The 8,752-nt window shown below is 34.9% G+C and overlaps 1 long non-coding RNA gene across 2 annotated transcripts; it reads right to left on the bottom strand.

Moving 5' to 3' along the window:
* Window positions 1–794: 794 nt before the first annotated feature.
* LOC121757110 lies at window positions 795–7,488 on the bottom strand. Of its 2 annotated transcripts, XR_006041164.1 has the most exons (5): window positions 7,206–7,488; window positions 5,367–7,052; window positions 2,852–5,271; window positions 2,382–2,532; window positions 795–1,744 (listed from the first exon to the last, which is right to left on the bottom strand). It is a non-coding gene; the product is annotated as an uncharacterized LOC121757110 (long non-coding RNA). The 2 variants fall into 2 exon arrangements; XR_006041165.1 differs by lacking the exon at window positions 2,382–2,532.
* Window positions 7,489–8,752: the final 1,264 nt, after the last annotated feature.

Genomic DNA, 8,752 nt, shown 5'->3' with positions numbered 1-8,752 from the left:
GCCCATCTTTTTGTATTTCCTTTTCTAGTTCTCTGGATAAAAAAACAAAGATAGCCACACAGAAGTATAATTAAAGCACAGACGAACAAAAATACCCACCACGGATGGAGAACACTAATTTCATCAAGCAAATATCTCCAATATGGATTGGAAAATTTTAATTGACATAATCTGAAAATTTGCACCGTTCAGATCTACGGACTACACGCTGGATGGGGCGGGGTTGGCCTCCGGCGGCGGCGGAGTGATTCTGGTTTGGGAGAGGAGAGACGACGGCGGCGATGATGAAGAGATGGATTTCTTCGTTGCTTGCTGCTTGAAAGGGCATAAAGGGGCGATGTTGAGTTTGGTTTGTATTAGTGACGGATTAGTGACCCGGTAATTAAAACCGTCAAAAATTTGATGGAACCGTTCAAAAAGGACCAAATGTGACACGTTTTCAAATGTGAGGGACCGAACAATTCAAAAGATAATGTTTTGGACCAAAATCAAAAAATCGCAATATGTTAAGGACCATTTTGGGACTTTAGTCAATTGTTAATAATAATTTGGACCTCCTAGAACAAAATCCTACTTCCCCACTGATTGAGTTATTTTTATTTCTGCATGATTAGTCATTGGATCGTACTCGTCTATGACCTTTTTCTTGTTCTTTCTTTGATTGACTACGCAGACACAATAGTGAAACATTTTACACAATTCACTTCCCCCATATTATCACACATACTCACACACTAGTATTTTGTCGGATCCTTTGTGGAACGTAAAAGAGAATCGAACACAAAATCATTGGATAATAACATAAATGTGGATCTCTTTCATATTCAATTTTAAAATATAAAAAGATAAGCTTCAACAAATCTTTGGAAGTATTTAATTGTTTACACATTGTTTGGTATTCTAGTTTAGAGTTGTCCCATCTCATGCACAACTTTTGGTTTGGTTTATCCTACAAGGGAAACTCATACCCAATTTTTGGTTTGGTTTATCCTATAAGGGAAACTCCACATAAGGATAAACTTTTCAGATTCGGAGTTTTCGAAATTACAGATGATTTATGCATTTTTTTGCAAGGAGGGGCGAGAGACTATCAATCACATAATATTTGGGTGTAAGTACTCTACCAGTTTGTGATATTTTTGTTGTAACCAATGGAATCTCGCCTTCAGCTTGCCCGAAGACCCGATCTTGTGTGCATTCTCACTTGGATGGATGCATCTTTCTACAAGTTTGATAAGAAGATGTGGACATCCCTTTTCTATGTGATTTCGTGGTCTATATGGTGAATTAGAAACAAATTAAAGTGGTTTTCCAAAATTTTGAGCCAAATTGGAATGTTGAAAGAAGACTCATTTTGTGGAGACTCGGCTCATGGATTAAAGGGTGGTACCCGAACTTTCCTTTCCTACCAGGAAAAATGTGTGATGAGCTGGTCAAAACAAGAAGATAGTCTAGAAGTTATTGAAGAATCAATACCACTTGCCAAATGTTCCAAAGGTGAACTTCATCTCGCCTCTGTTGCCCTCTTTTGCTTACAGTTGGGATAGTTCTCGCCTTTTGATGGTGTTGTTTTTGCCTCTTTGTTGCATTCTTTGTTGGTGAGAGGTGTGTTGGTAGTAATTTTGTCGTTCGTTTCTTTTGTGTCTTGGTTTTTTGGCTTGATGGTTGTTCTTGTTTGGTGATCTTGTTGTCCGTTTTTGGTTGGGTTGAAACTTTTACTGCTCACCGCCGTTGGTGGTTTAACCTTTTATTCAATCAAAAAAAATTCTAGTTTAGAGTTAATTGTGTAAAAAAACATATAATCATCTGATGAAAATTAATTTTCTTCTATTGTACATATAACATTGTTAGAAATGCATTTAATTATCGTAGTTGGGTTTTTTCTTGATTGCGGAAACAAAAGACAATTCAAAATGTGTAAATCGATCCCTAAATATGGTTAGTATAAGACAATCAGTTGCATTATTTTGCTGTTGAATAAGCGTAACTTAATTGTAATCCCACATAGCCAGCCAAAATTATGTTTACTTAATTGTAATCCCACATGCTTGTAAAAACTCTTTTTTCAATAAAAAGTTTTTGCATTGAATTTTTTGTTAATTATTTTTTGATAGGTATAGTTTGATTCGGTTGATTTCATACCCAAACTTGTATGTGCATATATGTTTGATCTGAATTGACTTAATTCATACCAAAATTACCGTCCCGTAGTTTTGATGATAATAAAAAGAAATTAAATAAATAAGACGACATTTTAGTTAATTAAGCTACTGCATAGTTTTTCTTGGTGAAAAAATCCAAATTAAACATGTTAACTTATTTTTCCTATTTCAAATTTGATGAGCATATAAATTTTGTGTAGTTTAGAAATATATACGCACCGGTGCTTCCCTATACTAGATTTCAGGACTTGAGCTTTCTTTGTTGAGAAACTTTTGTTTCTTTTCACATAATGGACTCCATTCAACAATTGGAAATTTGTTTAAACTTGCATGTTATGAATCTTCAGCAATTTCACTTAATTCTTTACAACTGCATCCCACCAAATAAATAAATACTAAATAAGTAAAGTTAATTGTGAGTAATTATAAAACACACACGTACAGCGCATAATTAACTGAATATAAACAGCAAGGGCCATAATTCATTAAAAAAACAGTCGATCATCTTGTATTTAAGATTTTCGTGTCTAAAAATAGGATTTGCTAACATTATGATCCATTCTAACTTTAAATATTAAACAACGTTGCAGTTTTCATAAAATTGTAGTTAAAATATCCAAGATAGTAAAATAAAATCAGCCAACTTTGAGAAACAAGTAAGCAAATCAACCGTGAAAATTAAGACATACCTTTGCTTAATGCTAGAGATGTCGGCTGCGGAAGATGCTGCAACTCGAGACAGAATATGCGTCGTCAATTCACGAGGAATGGTTTGAAGATATGAAACTATGTTCTTCTTTGGTAATCTCCTCATCCTCGTGATTGATAATTCTCTATGTTTTGGCGTATGCAACTTGTATAGGGATGAATTTCTAGAATGAATTTTTAATATAAATTTCTAGACGCTTTGTATTACTTTGGATTTATTGATTACTAATCGAACTCGAACTTGGAAAAGTTTCGGTGGTGGGTTTATTTTAGGAAATTTAGCTTTCGTAAAGATATTGTAAATTTGTAATTATAAAAGCTCTACACTTTAATAATTATGGAATCTGCAATAGTTTGTTTCCTTATTTGAGATCTTAATTAGACGGTGTAGACGCCAATTCAAATTCACCTCATATGTTTCAACTACAATGTTATTTAATTATATTGTCACATTTTAATTAAGAAACGTTTTAATTATCTAGTCTAATATCAAAATAGAGTAAAATCTAAATTTGGTCATCTATATTATTTTAAAAATTTGATTTCATCGTCTTTACCTTCTAATCCTAAATAATGGTGACTTTTGATTATGTATAAAATATCATAAATTGTATATTAAGTTTGTCCTTCTAATCCTAAATGTAAATAAGGAGTATAGTTAAGTTATAATTAGCAGTTTTCTGACAAAAATTGATAGTCAATTTTGTGTTAGTCATTAGTTAATTAATTATCATTCTAATTAACTAGAGGGGTGGGTAGGTAAGGTATACCTTACAGAAACCATCATACCGTATACCTTACCGAAAATTCGGTATGAGAAAAAATCATAGATTTACCTTACCAAAATTTTTGGTATACCGAACTTCGGTATACCTTATTTTCAGTATGACAAATTTCAATACCGATACCATACCTTATTTTCAGTATGTCATACCAAAATTCGGTATACCGTACTATACCAGAGTTTTACGGTATATCGGACTACGGTACGAGATACTAAAATATCATTATTTTATAAATAACTCTAAATACAAAAACAATGAAAATAATATTTCAAAATACTTAGAAAACGTGAAATTTAATCAAACTCAAACATATTCAAATAATGTTAAAAAACACTGCAACAATTAATCTCCACGCAATCACACAATGTTCAACTATATTTGTTTGAAAATAATTTAACTAAAATCTTATATTTGTTTGAAACTAATTGATTCAACGATATCAAGTTTTCCTATTTGGGTTTATTTAATTTTATATTTACATGATTAGCATACAACTACAATGAGGCAAGATTTTATTTCTACATGTAAATATTTATTTGTTTGATAAAAGTATGAATTTACTGGATATAATTTGGTATATATTGATATCGGTATATACTGAAAATTACGGTATATATCATATTTTCGGTATATCCGGGTATACTTCGGTACATGAAAATTCATATCGTTACCGTATCGAAATAAATCGATAAGGTATGATACCTTACCGAAAATTGCGGTTTACCAAAAATCCCTTATTTTCGATATTTTTCTAGAAGCAGAAAAGTACCAACCATGCGTTTACAAACAACTGAAATGTTAAATTCCTCTTTCTCACACTAATAAGCTTTAAATATCTACCAAAGCAAAATTCATACCTTTATTCAATCTTAGTTTCTAAAATTAGATGTTTAACTGTAACTATTAAGATTTTTGTTAATAATGTAAAACCAAGTGTAGTTTATCTCATCATATATACTTTAAAAAGAATATCGAAATACAATAGTTATACATCAAATGCACGTTAAAATAAAATCATGGAAAGGAAAAGGTTAATAACCAACTTTATAGACATTTGAAATCATTTTTGAAAATTAAAAAAAATTACTTTCAAGTGGGACTCAAGAAGAAAAACTAAATGTAGGACAATTCTGTTAATACAAACGGTAGGGATCCAGGCGGATTCGAACCACCGACCTCAAGCGTGAAAGCTATTGAGTCCTCTCCCGTTCGAGCTTATGGATCCATTCAACATATTTTTTCTACTTACCAAACCATCAATAAATAAATTTACCATAATCCACGACCGACTCAATTAACCATTTAATACCATATCTAATAAATCAGGCGATCTCAAGTGAAATACATACTTTTAAAAAATAATGCTAGGCATTTTACGGTTGATATAGAAAAAAGCATTTTGAGTTAGATGGCTTTTTAAATTTCATTTTATTTTGATAAATATAATAATAATTAAAATGCCAAAATAACTTATCCTTGGAATATTTTTGTAACAGATGATAAATTCTAACCAAATAAACACTCTTCCCAAAGGCAATAAAATAGGTCAATTCGCTGCATCTTCCAAGTTCTAACTATGTATCTTAACTTCAAATCCCCAACTGACTAACCACACCCTACAAAATGCAAAGCAAATATATTAAAATAACAAATCAACATTTCACTTAAAATAAAAAATATAAGAGGTCATGATCGGCAAAAAAATAATTACCAATTTGCCATATTAATCCAACAACAAGAAACTCCAGATCGCTTCAAACATCCCAAACAACTTTGAAACGCCCAAACATTTGGAGAGCCAAATGAAGCACATGATTATATGCAACTGAAGTAAGTACCAATGAGAAGAATCACCATAGCCTTGGAAAATTTACTCAAGTAGCAATAATTACACCACCACCGCAGCATCATCACAGCACTCGCAGCAGCAGATCACAAATGGCAGAAAACCAAAGCTAAACACCACAACAGCAGCACATCATCAAGACAGCCAGTCCCAAAGGGGTAGAGAAGAGACGAACTGGATGAGTAAACCACAGTTAAACGCCACAGCAGCAGCACATCATCAATGCATCCAGCATCCCAGGGCACGCCAGACACAAGACAGGTATTACGCGAGAACCTCCTCAAGAGGACTCGCTCAATAGAAGAGGCAATACTCCACATCCAATAAGCAAACAACCTCTACTGAATAGCTGATCTATTACAACCATGCTATAGCTTTAAACTACAGACTACAGAAAGACGAGTTCCTTCAACCATACAGGTGGTTGATAGTGATAAGCCAACATACATCAACAATCATAAGCAATAGCTAGAGCCCGCTACATAGCGGAACAAAGGAAAACAGAAACGGAATGTATTAAACAACGAACAATAGAGGTTGAAGTGTGAAACAACGGATTGTTAAACATGATGCATAGATCACGTGAACAGTTAAAAACGGGTAACAACGATGCAGGTGCAAATGCAGTTGGTTACTGATTATTATTATCTCTGTAATAAGATTCGACAAACTTAAGGTTAAGGTTTCCAGTTTGACAAATACAAAAGTTCTGTAATTAAAAACTGAGGATGCAAGGGTACGTATTACATGTCATCTGTTCATGATTATTTCCTACATTCCAGAGTAATTAGAAAATTTGAACTACTAAACCAAGTAAAAGATACCAAATTCCTAGTTAACGCTGTTGCAGTATTAATAAGACGATGTTATACTGAAAAAATGCAAATTTGTACCTCAGTTGTAGTTGATGCTCTTGAAGCCTTGTTCCCCAAGTACCATCTCACATATTGGAAATACTTGGATCCTGGTTGGGCTCTTTTTTTAATATCAACGCATTCAAGACAACGACTTTGGCGTGATTGGATTACTGTATTTGTACTTTGTAAGCGTGCATAATATGGACAAGAAACGAGGCAGGGAGAGTTGAGAGAGCCGAGAGGACACCACACACAGGGGGAGAGCCGGGCAAATCCCCGTACCATCTCCCCTAAAAACCAAAAACGAAAACTTTTATTAACGGGCGACCTGCCATGCGAGCGCACCCATCATGGCAAAGGTCATGCAGACAACCACATCTCACCTCACTTTTCACATCTCACCTCACTTCACTCACTCATTTTTCCATTTTTTACAGTCTGATACCTCAACAATTAGCCAAGACTACAGACAGCAAGAACGCATGAATAAACACGACACAAAACAAATCACTTCCCTTGGGCAACTCGGCCAGTCCACCTGAGCACCGTAGACCGACAAATTGATGGATAAAAGTCGATGACTCCATACCGGTCAATATCCACGATCTCACGATCTGATGATCGTGTCTTAACCAGATGCTACGTGTTTCCAGATCCATAAAAATGATTTCCAATCAATTACGGAAAAGCGATTCTGCATATATACAAGAAAAAGATATAGAAATACTTGGTTGATCAAAAATTCAAATCGAAAACCACCTAAAGACAAAATTATCATCCAAAGAATTAACGAAACCTACCAAATAAATCTAATACGAACACACACGAAAATAGATCTACGATTTACCTTCAATGATCCATCCAGCACGGTCGCAGATCCAGCAAAGCCTCGTCGTTTCACAGCCGCAGCAGCGCATAAGAAACGCAAGTTTCACAACGGCAGCCAGGGTATAAACCAAGGGACGGCGCTATCAAATTGAGAAAATCTAGCAGGCATAACCACGACGTAGATCGCCTCGCGATCTAAATGAATCTGACGGACAAAACAAGAAATAATCAGGCCTGCAGAGAGAGGACAGAAGCCAGCAGATCGAGGCAGCTTCGGAAATGAATGGATGCAAAGAAGAAATGAAACGATAAGGTGTATTTATTGTAGGCGGTTGACGATCCAACGGCTGGAAATGAGTGGATGGGAGATATTTTGAACGGCTGGATAAGAGCAAACGACGTCGTAATGTTGAATTTAAAGCTGCGTGGAATAATCGGACGGTTGTGCTTGCATCTTGTAAAGCGGAAGGTTCTGGATAGTTGTTGGTTGACGCAAACTATTATGCGGAAGACAGGTATGCAACGTGTTTCAGAATATCAATAATATTTGCATTTAGTCCCTTAGCTATCATGAAATAGTGGTATAACCCAAGATAGTGTTGATCACTTGATCCAGTCAATTTTAGAGGTGGACAAACCGAACCGAACCAGTTCGTAATCGGAACCAGCACGGCAGTTCCGAACCGCCAGACGGTTGGGCGGTTCCCACGATTCGGTTCAAGTTCACAATATTTAGAATTTGTTATTGCAAGTTCGCCGATTCAAGTAGCTTTTCAGGCTAGGTCATATGCTTTTCAGGCATGACAGGTATAGGTGTTCAGAACACCAGTGGTTTTCTGTCATAAATCGCCGGTTCAGGCGGTTATAAATTGTACAATAGTAATTTATACTCCCTCTGTCCACGAATAGGAATCCCGTTTTTCCATTTTATTTCGTCTGTAAATAGGAGTCCCGGTTCACTAACTCATTACACTCACATTTCATTTAAAATTAATATATATAAGTGGGACCCCTATTACACTAACTTTTTTCCACCTATTTTTCTTAACATTCCTTAAAACTCATGCCGTCAAGAAATGAGACTCCTAATGACTAGTTGTAACAATTATCAATTATAAACTGTAAATTGTAATCGTTATAGGTTGTAACTTGTAGTCTCGTTGAAATTTATATCAACAAAATTAAAATTTTCATCCTTATGGTTAGAATTTTATTTATTCACATTATATAGATAATAAAGACTAAAAAGATAAAAAATTGAACTGTTGAACCGGCCCGAAACCGCTGATTTTGGCCCAAAATCGGCGGTTGTGTGATAATCTTGCCTTACATGAATTAGGTTCAATCGGGACCGATTTAGGTTCAATGATTTCATGAATTGTGAATCGCTTGTTCCAAACAGGAACCGATAGCTTTTGAACCGTGTGCATCTCCAGTCAATCTGGATAAGTTAGCGTGTGTGTTAATCTTGCCTTACCTGATTTGCATATTAAGATTGGAAGTCTTCTAATGGGTGGTGGGGTTTAGGGATGTCAGCACCGTGTCGTCAACTATGCTAAAAAAATT

The sequence above is a fragment of the Salvia splendens genome, chromosome 12, assembly GCF_004379255.2.
Source record: "Salvia splendens isolate huo1 chromosome 12, SspV2, whole genome shotgun sequence".
Classification (NCBI taxonomy): Eukaryota; Viridiplantae; Streptophyta; class Magnoliopsida; order Lamiales; family Lamiaceae; genus Salvia; species Salvia splendens.
Note: the sequence above shows the minus strand (reverse complement) of the source record. Positions and strands in the feature narration are given on the sequence as shown.